General features: G+C 45.8%; 1 long non-coding RNA gene and 1 other non-coding gene across 2 annotated transcripts in view; both read left to right on the forward strand.

The window, feature by feature from the left end:
- LOC125940069 (uncharacterized) overlaps positions 1–20,633 on the forward strand; it is a 62,310-nt gene that overhangs the window by 12,340 nt on the left and 29,337 nt on the right. Inside the window, exons 5-6 of the long non-coding RNA XR_007463314.1 lie at positions 3,153–3,230; positions 13,182–13,321. This is a non-coding gene — a long non-coding RNA (uncharacterized LOC125940069). The remainder of the gene's footprint in view (positions 1–3,152; positions 3,231–13,181; positions 13,322–20,633) is intronic.
- On the forward strand, positions 11,459–11,533 carry Trnas-aga (transfer RNA serine (anticodon AGA)). Its single transcript has one exon. It is a non-coding gene; the product is annotated as a tRNA-Ser (tRNA).

Consider the following 20,633-nt stretch of genomic DNA (forward strand, 5'->3'; position numbering starts at 1 on the left):
GTACGTGCCACGGCAATCCGTGAAGACTTCTTTACAAAGCGCCTACATTTTTCGCGCACACCGACCGAAATATCTGCGCACTGCCTTCATGTCGACGTGCTAAAGCATAGCCGGGGTATTCTGGGAGTCAGGACAGGCACCCGACATTATGACGACGAGGCCCGGTGTTTTGCTCAATAATGTTGCACATACAGGCTGGCAGTTCCTGACACTGACGGGGTCGGTCATCGCCTGTAACATCCCCTCCCCCTCTCACCTCCCTTCCAGGACCGGCTTCATCCACTCAACATTTGGCGACCCTATGAATGACGCGTCTGCGTGGTGGCAATACGGTGTGTGGCCCCATTGCTCGATATTCATCGTGGGCCCGCTTATGCAGCAATTTTTTAAAACTTTGTTTCAAATATTATGGTTGTTATTGATGTTTGCCACAAGCTACCTACTCATATCTGTAAAACTTCTTCCTTGAGATAACAGTCACCGTTTCACCCAAAAGGCGAAGCAACATACGAATATAGATATACGAAGAAGGGTAGTAGTTTTATCGGCCGTAGTAGGTCGTAACCATGTGATTACCGACCAAATTAACAAGCTTGGTGACATGCGCACAGCTAAACCGAAACACATCTCACTCGATGAGCCGGACCCTCGCTGTCAGAAGGCTGGCGCGAGGAACAGCGGCACCAACACTGAGTGAACTCATCTTCGGGCTGCCTGTGGCTTTAGCGCGATCTAAGCGGCGACGACATAGCGCACACGAAGCTATCAGCCATCGGCCTACCTAGACTCCGTACGCATCGCAGATCGCTTTCAAGGTAGGGCCTGCGCGATCGAGAGGGTGGCTCTACTCATCGAAGATCACTATCAAGATGGGGCTCGCACGGCCCCACTCAGCACGTCACAGGCAGCCGCCGCCAGAGTAGAGCGACCCCCCCCCCCCACCCCTTGGTGCCTTGCGCGTATTGGAAGACGCCGTGCTTCCTCCCCGCCTTCCTCCCTTGTGCGCGCGAAATCAATCCACCATCCTCGGTTCACCCTCGCATGCTTTCATTCGTACCTACAGCATACGGCGCGAACAAAATTTTAGATCATGAATTTCCGTGCAAGATGAGTGAAACACAGTGACATCTGCAAAGATTCAGCGTTATTTTTCAGTGTAACAGTACGGGCTGGGGTAATTATTAAACGCTATAAAGTTGTCGCAGTTTCACCCGAAACGCGAAGCATAAATTGCGATAGCAAATTTGTAGAGAGCTATACGGAGTAATGATAGCAGCTTTATCAGCTGTATAAACTTGGACATGCAGCAGCACCGGCAAAACGCAGAACTCTTGTCGACGCCGTCGGCGTTTTGCCCGCGTTCGCACAAAACGCGTGTGGCGTTGGTGACTGTTGCCGGAGCCTCCGGGGGCGGCTGGGGGGTTTTCGACGACATCAGAATGGGACACTCATCGAGCAGCGTCGGAAGTCTTTACCACGTTCTCGCCTCACAACGTTTCTATCTAAATAGGCACTTGGTGCCGCAGCTAAACGTCGGCTCCCTTCTCTCCCCCTCCACCCCCCCCCCCGGCCTGTCGCGCGTCGGAAGAAGGCGCGTTTGCTCTACATATATGGTGATTGTAAAGGAGGAAAGAGACGCCTACTTCTGCAGCCCTTAAGCGAGCACGGCGGAGAACGCGCGTTTGTTCTCCGCCGTGCGTTCACTCCCCGTGAAAGCGCGCGCCCCTCGCGCCCTTACACTCGCACATACAGCGTTCGGCGCGCGGCGACGATTTCATCTCCATTGACGTCATACGGAACCTCACGGCGACGGCGACGGCAAATCTGCTTTGGAGCGTCCATATAATTGCTATCTCAATAGAATTGCGCATGAGATGACGCCGCTCCTCGCGCGGCGAGGGACATCACATTGTGTGACGAAAACGGTGAAAAAAGTCCATTGCAGATTTTCTTCGTAGTGCAAAAACACACCGACGTAGAAGACGAACGAAGATATACACAGGCGCTGTGTGTTTCTTCATTCTTGTTCTACATCCGCGTGTTTTTTTTATTGCGATAGCAATTATATGGACACTCAAAAGCAGATTTCTGCCGTCGGCGTCGCCATCGCCGTGAGGTTCCGTATGACGTCAATGGAGATGAAATCGTCGCCGCGCGCCGAACGCTGTATGTGCGAGTGAAAGGCGCGAGGGGCGCGCGCTTTCACGGGGAGTGAACGCACGGCGGAGAACAAACGCGCGTTCTGCGCCGTGCTCCCTTAAGGGCTGCAGAAGTAGGCGTCTCTTTGCTCCTTTACAATCACCATATATGTAGAGCAAACGCGCCTTCTTCCGATGCGCGAGAGGCCGTGGGGGAGGGGGGGAGGGGGAGGGAAGGGAGGCGACGTTTAGCTGCGGCACCAAGCAACGTTTATAGATACCAAGTGCCTATTTATATCAGAGGCTCCGGCAACAGTCACCAACGCCGCACGCATTTTGAGCGAACGCGGGCAAAACGCCGACGGCGTCGACAACAGTTCTGCGTGTTGCCGGTGCTGCTGCATGTCCAAGTTTATACAGCTGATAAAGCTAATATCATTACTCCGTATAGCTCTCTACCAATTTGCTATCGCAATTGATGCTTCGCCTTTCAGGTGAAACTGCGACAACTTTTTTTTTTTGGCCACAAGAACAAAATCTGCAAACATGTTACACCAACAAGCCCAAATGTTTACAGTGATGTCAACTGGTTTCTGCACGAAACGTCCGACTTCATTGCGTGCATTGTTGCTCTAATAAGAAATTACTGTGGAAAGCTTTTGCGAATGAGGGAATCTGTAGTATTGTGAGCGCAGAGTTAAGCCATGAAATATTCTAAATGTGGATGGTATAAATATCCCAAAACCATGGAAGCATGCAAGTATGATGCACGCAGTTTTTTTTTATCCTTTAACACAGTCATACTTTTATTCTGCAATCGACGGAAGTGTTCTTATTTAAGATGAGATGTAGAATGGTTGTACCAATGTTTGCTTCGCAACATTATGACCCGTATTTCTATTATTAGTGCGTGAAAACCGTCAGAAAAAGAGGTTCTAATAAAGATCCTGTCAATGTAATGTGTAATACGTATTTTTGTATGATTATTGCTGAATATTTTGCATCCTCATCAAGGTGAACCTCAACCTGCGAAGGACTGACACAGATATTCTCGACCTGAAACTTGTAGTTACTGACATTATGGTGCTCAAGGTAAGTTCATAGGGCAGTCTACCTATTGTTCACAACAAATGTGCTTTCGTAGAGGGAAAACATGGAAAATTCTTCCGGTATTTTTTTCCCCAAGTTTATACTGAAAGGGACGTACACAACCATACGCGTGCATATGGTAGATTGTTCTTGAAATTTAAACAATTGCTGTCGTTGCCGTTAAATAAGTTATAATTACGAATGCTCGTGAATGAATAGAAAAATTTCACTACTAATAAGGCAGTATTATCAATAGTATGATTGTTTTTCCCTCAGTCCCACCCAAATAGCATAGTTGCAATAAATTGTGTGTGACGCCACGAACATTTTTCTCCGCTAGACACACTGAATTGAAGCACAGTAACTTTCCTCAAGCTTTTTTGAATTCTGTACCATCTGCGATATATCACACACTTGCGGTGGCCAGCAGGTGCACAGCTCTTTGAATCCAGAACTTCCATGAATCCCCCTCACACTTCAACCTCTCACCTTGCGTCATGCCCGTGAATATTTCCTACGATAGGACCCACGCGCTCTTATTCTGAAATGCGTCTGTTCCTTTCCGCCTGAACTTACTAAAGTGGAAGAAGTTGGGAACAGTAGGCTTAAAATCGGGTTGGCCATTACCCAGGCAGTTAGTTGCATATGGGAGTCACCGCATTTTCCACTGGGTGAAACGTGTCAACAGAGTCCAATTCACCTCACGAAAGTTTGACTACCTCTCTAGCATCAGCCAAATGAAATGACCTTTCACTTCCCTCATTTTACTTCAGGACTTCGTGCGATAGGCCGCGCGCGACCTTTTCGGCCTCATCCAAAAGGAGGCACTTCATGGTGCATTCCTAACATGGTCTGTTGGGGCTCTCTTCCTAATCAAATGAAAACATTAACCTTATGCACCACATCGCGCTATTGCAAATTGAAATGGTATTGAAAACCACATAGCACGCATATCAAGCGACCAAACCATTTGCTGTAACGTGCACAGGATATATTCCCCCATTTGCTGAATGCTTTACTTTATTACCATTCCTTTTACATTTATATGTATATCTCGTCTTTGTAATTCGTGTTGTAGTTCTTGCCCTTTATAAGCTTTACTGCACCTTCTGAATGTCCTTCAGGGGCTCAGTAAGTGATTGTAAGTATATCAGTATTGACAATCCAGTATTGATTCTGTGAACCACTTGTAAAATTTATAGGGCTTCGCAAAAATTGAACAATGAACGCAAATATATTTGGTATATGTTCCTGTGACATTAGTTGAGGGATTACAACGGGGTTGGAACACGAAGTAATTTATGCCGGGGTCCACCATGAACTTCCTGTAACAAGTGTGATGTCGGCTCAAACGCTTGAAATATGCTCTCTCTTGACAGCGATGGAGCCGCCATTTAGAAGGCGCGAACCGGAGTACTGCATCATGAGGCTAACGAGCGCCGGCAGTGAGTGCTGTGGTCGTCTCAGCACAGCGGAGGCTGCAACGCGTTGTAGCCTGGTGTAGGCGGTGTAGGTATTCTGCTGAGCTGACGACGCAGTTTTAGCACATGGTTTCTCTTACGCGTCCGATTAGCCTGTGACGCCTCGTCGCCTACTGGGTGCAGCTTCAACATGCATCATCAATGCTTACACGGCGCCTAAATGCTTCGCTTGCGATGGCACCAATTAAGAAAACTGCTGCGCTAAGCGGCGCAAAAGGCAACACCATCGACGCACGAATCTCGCATTGATCCGGCCAGCGGCATGCCAGCGCAAAGCAGAACGCCTTCACGCGTTCGTGGCGTACGCTGCGAACCCTTGCACTTGCGTTTCTGAAGCTGAGTGCGTCGCACGTCAACTGGCTGCCCAAAACACTACAGAGTTATACCAAAATGCTCGTACCTTCGTCGACGTGACGCGGTAGCAGGGTGCCGTGCGCCAAGCGAACCTGAAACACGGTCGCCTGCCTTTTCAAAGCGAAAGCATTACTACGGACGTCGAGCCGAGTTTTACCGTCACCAGCAAGTTGACCTTCATTTGACGGTCAAATTTACGAAGCCATTTTTTCTCGCAAAAGCAAACTTAACATTCATGGCAAGAAAAAATACCTACAGTACACTAGACAGCGCACATAAAGCACATAAAAAAACAAAAGTACAAGTTGCCACGTTAGTCCACGCGAGAAGCTCAAGCGACTTACGGTCCCAAACAAGTAAAGAAAACCTCAATCATCGAAAGTCTATTTAGTCGGGCAGTGCGTTGACAGCATGCACTGGCACTTGCGTTGACGGCGGTAGTGGTGTGGCGGGCAGTGGCACACGAGTGACGCGGGCGCACGGTAGAGCCAACCCGGGGCATGAGAGTCCCAGTCTGTCAGAGTCGAAGACCGTCCAAGTGCGACCACTACAGCTGAGCGGTGCACGTACTGGTTCCTTGGCTCGCGGTTCCGCCCTGCGTCGCTCCAGGCCTCTGGTCACCCCCAGGCGACCTCTGCTCTCCACACGGCGGCTAAGGATCGGCAACCGGAACTCCGGATCAACACCATGGGCTCAGGATCAGCAACAGGAGCAGGAACGCCAACAGCAGCAGGTGTATGTAGCAGGAATAGCTGAGCCCTACGCTCGGGTGATCTCTCCAGGGACAGCCAGGGTCATCGTGGTTCTGTCGAGGCTCTCAGGTTCGGGTCTAGACCCGACGACACCGGCCTCGACACCAGTGATCTTCAAATCCCTGTCTCTGAGTGATCTCTTCTCCGAGTGTTCCAGTCTATCCTTCTCTCTGCTCGTTCCTCGTACCTGTGGTTTCGTGCCGACCACTGATTGGTCGATCCTCTTTCTGCCGACTGCTCGTGCCACCGGCCGCCAACATAGTCTATGTTATCGGCCACTCGATGGTGTTTGGAGCTGCCATTCCTCCACAGTTTTTTGTCGCTCTCCACTGACTCATGAGTCTCCGGCATATTTATCTTCAAGCCCACTTTTACGCTTTCTCGGTGATGGCCCTCAATCATTTCTTGTTTTCGTGCCCATTGTTGCTCAGTAGGACAAACCGAAGGCTGCTGAGATAATCACCGTTGATCCTCACTCCTTAGCCTTCCCACTCTAAGAGCTTGAATACTTCTTTTAAGCATGCTGTGAATAGCATTGGAGAGATTCTGTCTCCTTGCCTGACCTCTTTCTTTATAGGCAACTTTCCACGTTTCTTGTGGAGAACGAATGTAGCTGTGGAATATTTGTAAATATTTCGCGACATATTCACGTATGCCTCCTGTACTCCTTGATTATGCAAAGCCTCTATGAGGGCTGTTATCTCTACTGAATCAAATGCTTTTAACAGCGGATCTATTTAAGCTTTTTGTTCCACCGTGCAGCGTCAGCAGAAAACTGCGTCTGGCGATGACGTCGCCGCACGTTGCCTTGGGACGTCTCGCATAGCTGGCGCGAGGCGTTGCTAGGCGACGCACGTGACCTCATCGCTCGGCGAGGCTACCACCCTCTCCAAGGTTACCCTCGCCACAGCGCGAGACGCGGCCGACGTATCCGGCAGGCGTTCGTCGGCCACGGCTCGCGCCGGACTATAGAATGCTACGCTTTCGCTGGCGTAGCGTCCCCGCGCCGAGCACGCTTGCGCGTCAACGCTACGTCGGACCATAAAATGACCTTTAGAAGACTGTGCCCGGAACCCGAGTATCATCCCGATATTCGTGGTCAGTTACGTCTGGCTAAGAAACAGCCAAGCGAAACCAAATTCAGCAAAGGAAAGCAAAGACAAAGCTAAGAACCAGCCAAGCCAAACCAAGATTAGCAAGGTAAACCTATGAACCAGCTAAGGCAAACCAAGTTAAGCAAAGGAAAGCAAAGTTAAAGCTGGGGAAGGGCTACTAGCTTCGCTGTTTGCCCAGTCTTCACAACAGTTAGTGTGAAGCTGCCCCTATTTTTTTTATCATCAGCGCTGTTTAAGCTGGCAATCAGTTGTGCCGCGAGCCGCAAAACATGGCTGAGCGACGAATCACGTGGGTTGCCTAGTCTAGCGGCCATCGTCATCTTCATGACGATGCCTTTATTAATGGCGCGCTCAGGCGCATGTGTATGCGCATGTGCCTCGTTTCTCCTACTGCGTGCTGCGAGGTTAGAAAAATAAATGAATAAAATATGGCATCTCCTGCTCCTGCCACCGGCCTGAACGGTTCCTTGTTCTTTCCCTCGCCGACTCACGCATTGTTATAGTGGACCTAACCTCGGTCCCTATAACGTGGTGACCTGGATGTGATATCAAGACGAGCACCACATCACGGAAGGGATCACGAGCGACAGACCAGGGACCGGCACAGAGGACATCACCACGGTGCAGATTCACCTGCATTGCTTTGGCCACAGAATCTTGCAGCCTGGTGCACACACGTAGTGGCCATCTTCCCTCTTCGGTGCATGACTTCGCAACAAGCGAAGTTCTACCATGCTGTTTCCGCACTCTCAACGGAGATGGTTGCGGAGTTCTACGACGTTGTGGACGCGCTCCACGAAACCACTCCCTATGACCACTTTAAAACGACGGTGTTGCACCGAACGTCTGTGTCTGGGTGCAGGAGTCTTCAGCAGCTTCTCAACGAAGAGGAGCTCGGCGACCAGCGACCGTCGGAACATCTACGTTGCATGCGGCGGTTTCTGAGTTAGAGTTTGTTGTACGCATACAGCCCGCTGCTGCGAGAACTGTTCCTTCAACGCCTGCCGCGGAACGTGGTTATTGCCTTGGCTACCGCAGCAGACGACCTGTACCTCGACAAGCATGCGGAGCTGGCCGATCGCGTCGTTGACTATTCAGCAAGAGGTAATGTGGAGACGGCATCTACAGTTCCACTGTCGCAACTCGAAAACCGGCAGTCTCTAAACTCGAAAACCGGCAGATTGCTAATCTTAAAAATACAGGGCCTGGCTTAGATAAAATTTGTGTAAGGCATTTAAAACTGGTGGCACATTTAGTTTCCGACACGCTCTGTAATATTTTAAACCTAATCTTTAAACACGGCTCGTTCCCTTCATTTTTAAAAAACGCTAAGATAATTCGTTTTTAAAAAAGGCGACAAACAAACGGTTACTAATTACCGACCGATTACAGTTCTTTCCTGCCATAGCAAACTAATTGAGAAATTATTTGTTACACGTCTTAACGACTACTTAAAAAAGTTTAATATGATAAAAAACAACCAATTTGGTTTCCGCCCTGGAAGTTCCACTAATTAACTGTGCTGTCTCTAACTGACTACATAAAAAATGTATCGATTCGGGAAACTTGGTCGGATCTGTTTTTTTATACTTTACTAAAGCGTTCGACACAGTTAACCATCGGGTCCTGTTTAATAAACTTGAGTCTTATGGTATAACCAGTCCTGCGCTAACATTCTTGCAAAGTTACTTACTTGACCGGCAATATACAGTACATGTAGCAAATACATTTTCTGCAACAAAATGTATTAACCAGGGTGTACCACAGGGCTCAGTTTTAGGTCCTTTGCTTTTCGTTCTATATATTAATGATCTTCCGGATTCTCTTAGCTCCTCCAACTACGATCATTGCGTTTTATACGCAGATGACACAACCATATCTTCATCTGATAAATGTATTACTGCTCTTACTTCAAAGATAAATATTGCATTGAGTACCATTATGAAATGCTGTAGTAACAATTACTTGGTTCTGAATCCTCTAAAAACTAAATATATGTTGTTTAAAAGTGCTCAGAGGTCGTTAACCTTTATTCCTCAACTAAAGCTTGGAATTCATTCAATTCCCGCTTCCACCGATGTTACTTTTCTTGTGTTCATCTTGACTCTAACCTTACATTTCGCTGTCACTTCCAGCATCTCAAGCTGAAGACTGCGTTTGGTATCCGCGAATTAATCAAAGCTAGTCCTTTTTTCTCTCGCGAGGCTCTACTAGCGTTGTATTTTGCTTTCATTCATAGTCACATCAATTACGGTATTGTTTCATGGGGAAACACGTACGCTTGTCACTTATCATCAATTCAACACATCCAAAATCAGTCAATACGCATTATCACTTCTAGTACTATGCAATCCAATGCTTCAGCGTTACTTCACTTGTACAGTAACTTGCCTGTTAATAATTTGTTCCAGTTTAACATAGTTGTCTTACTCCACAAGTTGCTTCATAATAACCTTACGTTTCCTTTCATTGCAGTTGACCTTTTGCAGAATAAAAGTGCAACCAGATTTGCGGCTAATAATTTCTTGTTACCCATGGTTCATACCAATTACGGCGAAAACATCTGCATTCACAGCTATTTCTCTTTGGAATGAATTGCCATCAACTATTAAATCATCCTCTTCTCTTGAAATCTTCAAAAAGTTACTTAAGTGTCATTTCCTGCGATAACTATACTACGATTCTGGCGGTGTTTCTTAAAACTTTTCTCTCACATGTCACTTCTTAGGTTTCATCCATGTTGTTTTCATCTATGCTTGTTCTCGCGTTTCTTTCTTACCATGTTCTTTCGAATTGAATTAAATTGCCTAATAATGTATTTATTCCATCGATGTTGTATGATAATGGCGTTCATTTGCTGTGTATATATATCACCACGTTATATCATTTACCAAGGGTCCCACTACAGTTCTTACACTTTGGGACCCTTGTCTGTATATTATTGATGTTGTAACAACTTTTTTGGAACTAATAAAATGTGAAGCTGAATCTGAATCCTTGCGCGACTTTCCTCGCCCAACATCAATGAGAAAGTTCCTCGAGTTCCTTGGGCTGCTCAACTTCCACCGCCGTTTTCTTCCCAACATCGCCCGCATTATCATACCACTCACCGACCTACTCAAGACCACGAAAGCTCCGTCCTCCCCACTGACTTGGACGTCTGACTCCAAAGCGTCCTTCCAAGCTGCCAAACACGCATTGGCGAATGCCACACTGCTGGTGCATCTTCTCCACGTTAGACAAATGCGTCTCATCACCAATTAATCTGGTACTGCTGTCGGCGTGGTGTAACAGCAGTTCCAGCGCAACTCCTGGTACCCACTTGGGGTTTTCTAGCAGGAACTGAAACCTGCAGAAACGCGATGCAGCGTGTTCGGTCATGAGCTGCTGGCGGTATACTTCGGCATTCGACATTTCCAACACTTGCTGGAAGGCTCAAGCTTTCACATCCTCACGCACCACAAGTCTTTGACATTCGCTTTTCTCGGTAACCATAACGCTTATACCACACTAGAAATACGGCACGTTAACTTTATCTCCGAATTCACCGTGGACGTTCGGTACATAGAAGGCCCAGTCAACGCGGCCGCAGATGCCCTCTCCTGTTTCGACGTAATATCAACGCCCACACTTGACTTCGAAGAAATCACCGTGGCGCAACTTACAGACATCGAACTTCGAGACATCCGCTCATCCAACACGTTCGTTTGTCCCACTCCGGCTCAGCCGTCAAATATTCAACAATGTTCACGGTGCAAGTCATCCCGGAGTTCGTCCTACGCAGCGTCGCATTATGACCCGCCTTGTGTGGCTGAGTGTGAACTCTGACGTGCGCCGCTGGGCGTGTTAATACCTTTACTGTCAATGCTCGAAGAGTACACGACACACGAAATCGCCAATTCACTCCTATCGCCCACCCGACGCTCGGTTCGATCGCGTTCCCAACGATATCGTTCGCCCACTCCCACCATACAGAGTTGCTCGCTACATCCTAACCTGTGTGGGCCGTTATTCCCGCCGGCCTGAGGCGTTTCCTCCCACCGACGTAACGGCACTTACCGTGGCTTCAGCGTTTGTCAGTCGCTGGATCTCACGCTTCGGATGCCCCATCGTTGTTACCACCGATCGCGGCCGACAGTTTGAATGCGATCTCTTCCACGAACTCATGTGCCTGCTTGGCGTCAAACATCAAACACTTGCCTTTGCTTCGAGTTGTCGACAAATTCGACTTCGCCCTGCCATCTGCTAGCCGCCTGGTTAGCTCAGATGGTAGAGCGGCTGCCCCGGAAAGGCGGTGGTCCCGGGTTCGAGTCCCGGACCAGGACGAATTTTTCTTCAACTGCGAGGCTTTCTTTCGAAGAACCCGGTTGGGTTTCCATTGTAGCAAATTGCTACATTTGGGTGGATGTCTCAGTTTCCCTTTAATTACTTATCTCCACCTAGCGGATTTCCGCTGAACTATAACATCAAACACTTGCCTTTGCTTCGAGTTGTCGACAAATTCGACTTCGCCCTACCATCTGCTAGCCGCCTGGTTAGCTCAGATGGTAGAGCAGCTGCCCCAGAAAGGCGGTGGTCCCGGGTTCGAGTCCCGGACCAGGACGAATTTTTCTTCAACTGCGAGGCTTTCTTTCGAGGAACCCGGTTGGGTTTCCATTGTAGCAAATTGCTGCATTTGGGTGGATGTCTCAGTTTCCCTTTAAATATTCTCACCTCTTAGCTCCAAATTAGACAGATCTCAGGCGGTTGACTGGAGGCGACTTCAATCTAGAACCTTCCCCAACCCGGTGCACCTACATCACATCTACCCTGAACTGGACCCAGATGACTGTGCAAACTATGTAGGACAGAACACGCCACCCTAGAACACATTCTATGGGATTGCGCACATGTTCAGGATGAAATATGCAGTCTCCCCAGAACAGCTTGGGGCACGGTGGAAAGCCGCGGTGATCAGCTCAGATCTGCAAGATCAACTATGGACCATCCAGCTAGCTCGACAGGCGGCCGGGAGACAGGGTCTCTCTCCCGCCCCTTGCGCGGCGTGGCCCAGGCCTCAATTCGCTGGTCTAAATGAAGTTGTTTCACTCACTCACTAACCGCTTCCTTCCCATTAACCAACCGCCGAGCAAACGTTGGCTTCTTGTATAATTCGCTAATATCTGATGTAGAATGAGTCAGCTAATGCAAACAAACAAGCGCGATGGTGGTCATCACCGTGGGACATTGCTAGCGTCACTCTAAATGAAATCAGAGGCGAAAGGATTGCTGAATTCTGATATCTATCTTTTGTACTGATCAATAAACACTGTTGTTAACCATACGAGCTCCACTAAATACACAAAGCCACCGCGAGTTTCGCAGGGAAATATTCCTACAAAAACAACAACTGAAAACGTCAAAATGGCATTTTATTAGCAGAAATAGCTTTGCTTACTCCTTACAGAAATCAAATTTCAGATTAATATTATTGCAAATATGTATACGGTAAAATGCGCTGTTAAGTATTTATGTTATCCGCAAGGTACCGCTGATTAGATTCCGTCGCACAGATGTAGCAGTCCTGTGAACTGGAAACACTAGAAACACGAAGGCAAAACAATCGGCTCAAATTGTCTTTCAGGATAGTACATGGACAATAAAAAAATAACAAAGATGAGTACGTGCAACTCCCAGAGAAACGAATCAGTCGTGTCAATCGCCAATAGGTTTTACGACCACACTTTGCTCAGAGTGATGTGTTCCGCTATTCTTAATTGTTTCCCTGCCGTGATTGAAATTTGGAATGCGCTATCAAGCTTTGTGGCAAATGCCAGAGATGTTTGTGAATTTGAAAAATTGTTAAACACGTATTTCAAGCCCTCCCTGTAAGAACACTCAGCAGAGGGTTGACTGTATGAAATAAATAAATAAATAAATAAGAATCTACTTAAACACAAAAATCGAACATTAAACATTACGCACTAGCATCTTCTTTAGGTGAACATCGAAGATAAACTTTAAAAAGACAAATGTTTGAAGTTGTAGCATGCCTATGAAAAAGAAATGTGAGCTCTAGTAAAGAGCCAGCTCTTTATCTAAAGGCACAGTGATTTGCCAGCGTGGACCTATTCACCTACACGCTACTTGCAATGAGGAGGAGTGGTTAAATAAGCTTATACGCGGTTCTGGAGCCCATATATTGGCACATTGTGCTTTATGTGAATTATTTGTTTGTTTGAAATTATTTTAATATTTTATGTTTACTTGCAGGAATATTCCGAATTTCTTAACGGAAGGTTTTCAAAGAACCTTGAGCTAATCGCAGCGAGCTCACCGTTTCTTTTGACAAACTACATGAAGACCCAGCTCCATGTGTTTTCTGGTATCGATGCAGTGTTATACCTTAGCAGGTACGAAACCTTGCTTATCATTTATTTCCATGCCTTATATGTGAAAAATACGTTGGAAGAAAGGAAAATAGTGAAACACGTCAGTGCAGAATGGGACAGCTTTTTTTGTGCGGCATTTTGAGGTTATTTGAAGTTATAATTATCGGACATTGTACGCGCTGCATGCGTACATCAGGGTGTAGGCCAGACCAACACGTGAACTGATAGGATTTCATAGAGTACCGGCATGGTACCAGGTCAATAAGCACACACACACGTATATATAGAGATTTTTTTTTCCTTTAACTTTAGCCAAACTTTAAAAATATGCAAATACCACGTATCTGGACAGAGCCAAGCTAATGTTGTTTCCCGTCGCTTTGAGATACTCAGAATATTTTTGCATTCCGCGTCATTAGACAATTAGTCCGAAATAATTAATCAACTTTTCAATAAATATATTTACGTGAACTGTGTCAATGAGAAGATTGTAGAGGACATGAGACAGCTTTCTGTTGCTGAATACGTGCTACATAAAAGTGTTTTTCACAGTGTGAATGATGCCCGCGAATACACGGAAACTGCCTCGAGCGGCTAGTCGCGCGACACTTTTGCGTGTATTCACTAGCATCTTCGTTGGCACTTCTCTTCGGAACATTTCAATGGAGGGCAAGGTACCGCTCATACTGTGGTCATGCCATCGTCTCTCCCTGACACAGAATGACGTCCCGTTGTGATGTCTGCTCTTTGCCTGACACAGATTAATGCACCCTTGGGATGTTCATTCTGTCTATGGCACATAATGACGTTCCCTTGTGGTATCCCCTCAGTTCATGATGGGGAACGAGGCTCCTGTGTGGTCTTATACATCTCCTACCACAAACAAACCTTCAAGCCTACGCCGACGTAAGCAGTCGGCTTGTATAGCTCATACTGCTCTTCCGTAACACTACTGCGGGCTAAGCACGAGTTGAACGATATTAGCCCAAGGAGGACGGGTTCCTTTCATTGGCCTTAGTCATCCCCAAATAACGTGTACCTGCACTTATACTGCTGATACGCAGCATTCCTTATTACTTTATCTAAAAGCCAAACCTGATGTCTTCAAGTACGTCATCGCGTTTCCATTCGCGAACGCCTACATTTCCTCATTGGGAGCTTCAAGGTGCTTTCGAAGGCCAAACTTGCATCAGGTTTAAAAGTGGAAGGCATGTTGGATACCGCTCCGCAAATGCGCTAGCAATAGCATGCTTCTGCAGTACATGCTTCACACACGGCTTCTTGGGATTATTTCGTTTTCCTAATTTCTTATTGCAATACGCCTTGCATGAAATCCAATGAATTAAAAATTTAATATTTACAATATCTAATTAACGATGCCAACCACCTATATACATGGTCAAAAGCAACGCTTATAATTGTTCAAGATCCGTGGATTACACAATTTAGGAAATGAAAAATTTGATCTGATGGTAAATTGATAACTGAGTCTCGAGAGTGCTGTATCAACTCGATATATGATAGCTATATAAACGTAATATAATTGGCCATCAATTGAAGTAATCGAATGATTTAGATAGAACAAAGTACAATACGTTGTTTACCATTTAATTATTTACTATGGTTGCAGCTATACAAATATCCATAAACCTGTACCAATCTTCACAATTTACAGCCGTATGTTCGGTCGCCAGGATAAAGGACGCACTACGTATACTACAGCCAAAGGTAATCCCGGTTTATTTATAAAAATATATTCAAGTGTGATAACTTGTATAGACAAGATAACGACTATACGAGTTATACAAATTGTCAATCTTCAATGAACGTAAATGAGTCATAGTGACTAAAAATTTTATACATATAGTTCTCTAATCAGAACATGTTTAGTTATACGTAGCACAAAACTTTCAGCAAATGTAACCGCGCATAATAGCCGAAACTGAGAAACCTGTGCGCCCGGGCAGCTGAATTGGCCGATAAAGAGATTGCTCGAATCTATTGAAAATGCCTATCTGTTTCATTTCTTGTTTCAACGTACGGGTCAATGTGTTTTCAATGTTTTTTGTGGGAGCCTCATTTTGTACTTTGTACCTTAAGCACACCTGAGGTTTACAAAAGTCAGGGTTTGCTCAATATTCTTTTTCTCTAGATTAGTTATTAAATGTACTTGTTTCCGGGTATATAGATAACATTCATTATACTTTGCTATACACATTGTTTGAATCGTGCCCCGCATGGTTAATTGTATGTTATTTTATTGTCTAGCACTTAGTTGCTGATTGTGAGCTCAAACCTTGCAGAGGATATTGGTATAATTTCACAACGCATACAAAATGTAACCTGCCCAACTTCCACAATATTGCCCTTTAATGAAATTAGCATCACGTGGCTACTTTACTCATTTGGAGCCTATCTAGCAACTTATCTATCTGTCTATCTATCTAGCTGGCCTCTTACAGTGACCCAATTGCTCAAGTTTGCTACCATCTTGCGCTACTAGGTGTGGTCGTGATGCCGTTGTGGTCAATTCATCCTTGTCATTCATGTTTCGGGATCTGACTAGTCCTGCCGTTTTACCACCGCCATCACTTGGTAACGTCCTCACATTGTAGTCCTTCCGTCGTTCTCATATCATGTTCGAAATTCCTTCAAGGTTATTTTATCGTATATATGCAGACGCCAATAATTCATCACTATTCGATCGTTGTAACGTTATCGTTGTCGTACCGTTGTCGTCACACAGTCACTATATTGTGCCCGTTGTTATTCCGTCATCTTCATGCTGTCGCCTTCATACAGGCTCCATGATACAGTTGTCATTCTACTACTGACATAATGCACTCCTCCTGATCCCATTGTCCTCATACTGTGGTCATGCCATCGTCTTTATCGTGTCGTCCTCATGGACTCGCCGTCATCGATTCGTTCTCATACCATTGTCATTATGCTGCTGGAGTCGCTCCATGCGCCCTACTTCAGAATCCTACTTCAGACTTCATGTCATCGCTGTCACACCACCTTGTTCCATTCATCAACGTTATTCCTTCTTCGTCACTGTACCATAATCATGTCAACATAAAATCGTGATTATTTCGCCATGACCACGCCATGGTGGGGGTGCGTCATCATTAGACAGTCTCTATTATGCATCCATTATCAAACCGTCGTCGTCATGTGACTCTGGTCACGTGATTGTCGAAATTCTTGCTTCGTAATCCGTTTGTTGTAATGTCATTGTCATCACACCATCGTCTTTGCACACTCGCCATAATGCATCGTCCACACGTCGTCGTCATCGCCACGATGTCGTTATGCCATCGCCATCATTTAGGCATCGCCATCTCATTGTACTCATGTCATCGTCATCATACCGTCTTTGTCGTTGCTTCCAGGCGATTCCATCATCCTCACTTCAACTATGTCATGCGATCTCGCCGTACTCATGAGTGACCTAGGTCAGTGAGTGCTATAGCAAAGTGGAAAAATAGGGGAGTATGTCATATATAGCCGAATCAACAGAAGTCTCAGAATGAAAACTACATTTATTGAATAAACGTTGCTGTAGAAATACGGTGTGTCGCTTCATTACTCCAATGCTGTTGATATTACCATCGACAGTCATTGTAGGATGAGTTCAGCCATATGTTTTATTTGTAGATGAACATACCGAAGTATAGGCAAGAATAGTAGCGTTGTCGTTTTAAATTATTTCACATTCACTACACAAAATGCGCGCTGTAAGAACAGCCGGAAGAGGCAAGAGAAAGAGAATAGGGTGGAGGGGGGACACGCCGAGCAGCCGGACTGGGTCCCGCGGGAAGCCGAGTGACGCAATCCTCCGGCGAAGCAATGTACATGTGATCCACATGACACATCATGAAGGCTGTACAACGTCGCCCATTTTCTACGGCGCGTTAGCTGCTACGAGGAAAGTACTGGGGAATATCAGTCGAACTAGAAGACGGTGCACTCTAAGATATCGCTGAAAGCGCGATTTGTCAAAGAATACGAGAACCTGGTAAGTAACACGCGTTCCAAACATCTCAAAGAGCCAGGTGGCGTTGGCACGAGAAGACTGTGGGGGTGGCCACATGGGTAGAGTATTGGCGGCTGAGCTGGTAGGATTGACGTTTAGTTTCACTGTTCGCCACGCAATTGTTCAGTGCAAACGTCTCAAACCAGATGACACAGGAAACTAACTACTTACCTACCGAGAAGTGCCTATAATTACACAAGAAAGAGGTCCCTAATGAGGCCAATTTAGAAACTAACTACTTAACTACCGCAACGTGCCTCGAATGAGGCAAAAAATGCTTCGCTGTAAAATAATTCCGTGTGTTCTACGTGCCGCCGCTGTCGTGCCGTCGTTATCCGACAGTAGCTTTCACGCATCTGTTGTCAGACCGTCGTCTTTTTATTTTTTTATGCCACGTGTGGGTTCTTGAAGAGAGAGAGATAAGTTTAATGATACGAAATGCAGAGAGGTCGACCTGAGGTAAATTATTCTAGCCAGCTACTGAGCGATGGGGGAAGGGGAAGAAGAAAAGAAAGAGGGAAAAAAGAGGCGCATGATGGGTGACGATGACGAGAGAAGGAGGATGTAAAACATATGGCAAGCAATTTGGCATGCTCAAAGCCTACAGGCCAGGCCCGTACTTTTTAAAAAGTTCAGTAACACCTGGACGGCCTTAAAACAAGAGCGTCTGGCCAAGGGCCTAAAATAACGTCCTCCGACAACGGTGGGCTCTCGAGGCGCGTAAGGTCAATGTTCAACTTTTGACGCTCTTCCTCGTGCTTAGGGCACTCACAAAGCACATGACCTATAGTCTCATTCACATTGCACAACTCACAGTCTGGAGACTCGGCGCGTCGCATGAGGTGCGCATATCCGCGCGTAAACGCTACCCCCAGCCTTAGTCTGTGCAGAAGACTGGCACTGCTGCGTTGAATTTTCGGTGGTAGCCTAAATTTCATGGTAGGGTTCAATCTCTGTAGTCGTCAATGTCGATTATCCGGATTGTTCCAGTGCTTTTCGGTCGATTTTCGGATGACGCTGGAGAGGAGGCAGTTGGCGTCCGCTCTTGAAAAAGTAATTGCAAGCAGTGACTCTGGTTATTCGAGTGCTTTCTTCGCTTCGGCATTGGCCAGATCGTTGCCGAGTATACCAGAGTGACTCTGAAATGATCCACTGATCCACTGAAATGTGATGTGGGGACCGTTTTCTTGCGCTAAAGTGTAGAGCCCGGCAGTTTGAAGAGCCAACACTCTGTAAGCGCTTTCTTTCAACACCACTCTAAGTAGTTGTAGAGCCAATTTTTCATTATTGAAGATTGTCCATACTTGAGGAGGCTGTCGCGAAATATAATTATATAAACTTGAAAAACTAATAATAAACATATGGAGCCAGAGGAGGCCGAAAATCTTGTCTGATATGCAGCGTAAGAGCCGAAATTTGGTCATTTGAATAAAATATAATCACACTTCATTGTCGCTTTTGATAAAGCAGCGTGGGAATAAGTGAGCCAAGATGCTCTATTACATTAGTTTTAGGCCGTGCGTGAAGTCATGAATGGTTACTTCCACAGTGCCTTATAAATAAGATTTTGCTAGTGCCTGATGTACCTATAAGGCGAAGCTGTTCTTAAGCGGGTAATAAATGCTCTAAAACAAACGTTATACACTGAAATAGTGTTTCTTTACAATCTGTGCGATGTGTAATGTCGTGCAACGTTTTCGCTTATGAAGCGCCTAGGTGACATATTTTATATCATGCAATGTTTATATTTCCCTCCTGCACTTTTTGTAAGTTATGCAAAAATACAGATGACAATTGAGGCAAATGCGTAGCGGGAATGTCAACGCAGTGATGCAGCGGGGACCAGGTCAAACTCCGACTCTCATGGCAAGAGTGTTACTGACAAGTATACGCGTAAAGAAGTTCGACATGTACTTAAATATTTCTCTGATTTCCCTGATTTCTCGTTGGGACACACCCATTGTTGAGGAGTGGTCAAAGGACGGGCCCATATTTAGGCATGTTTGCCCCTTCTTCCTCATTTCGACACACCCATTTTTGGGGCGTAGCCCAGAATGGGCACATAATCACTTGCAGAAATCTAGTGAAGCATATACAATTTCTCAACAACGGATATCTCAATTATGGCCAAATTATGCAAATCAAAGGAGTCGTTGAATATCGTGCGCGGTTCTATGGAAAGGTATGTATGCTTATGCATCATGTAGAGCTTATAGTATATGTGCCGATTTTATGTTGATAATAATTGGTTTAGTACGCCGAACACCCTGAACACTCACTGGCACTAGTACCCGGCAAATGCGTACGGGTGCATATGACAAACTAATTTGCCCAAAATGGACGAGCCCAACTAATTTTAAATATCTTCTTCTTCTTTCTATGGTTTTACGTGCCAAAACCAGTTCTGATTATGAGGCACGCCGTAGTGGAGGGCTCCGGATTAATTTTGACCACCTGGGGTTCTTTAACGTGCACTACAACGCAAGCACACGGGCGTTTTTGCATTTCGCCTCCATCAAAATGCGGCCGCCGCGGCCGGGATTCGATCCCGCTACCTCGTGCTCAGCAGCGCAACGCCTTAGCTGACTGAGCCACCCCGGCGGGTAATTTTAAATATCAAAGAACCCATAGAGTATCTACCTACTTTTACTAAGATGCCTGTGATCTTTAATACCCGTGTCACACGGGTACAGTTGGAAAGCCTCACAACTCCGTCGACTCAAAGGACTTTTGGCGCTGCTACACGGCACCGTTGAAGGGCCGTTGATTAATTGAGGTGTTTCTCGCAAAAATTGTGTGGGGCTGCGGATCTTTATTTACGTTTTTATGTCACCAAACTTAAAGAGTAATAAATCATGTCAAAAGCACAAATATTTGCTTCATATTTGTTGAAACATTTAATGAATATTTTATACATTGTTAACCATATACCAGGTGTTCAAAGTTAAGTTTTATGGAATTTTTAGAAATTCCCTGTGACAGGTAGCATATTTCTTATCATTGATTTGGGTTATTCTATGAGGCGGACATTAGTAGCACGCAAAATAGAAACGCATGTTCAAGTAAACAACAAAAAGTCACTAATTGACTTCTTAGTTACTTACTTTAGAACGCATATTAGAATTTACGAATTGTAGCCGGTTAGCTTGTCCGGCGAATCCACTTGCAATGAATTTCCAGAATGACACCAGTTCGGAGATATGCGCCATCAAACTTGCCGTAAAAATGCACTGTTGTTCCACTTACTTTTTTACGAAAATGCTGTTTTATACATTGAAGCACAAAAGTAACTGG

This window comes from Dermacentor silvarum, chromosome 9 (assembly GCF_013339745.2).
Source record: "Dermacentor silvarum isolate Dsil-2018 chromosome 9, BIME_Dsil_1.4, whole genome shotgun sequence".
In the NCBI taxonomy this organism is placed as follows: Eukaryota; Metazoa; Arthropoda; class Arachnida; order Ixodida; family Ixodidae; genus Dermacentor; species Dermacentor silvarum.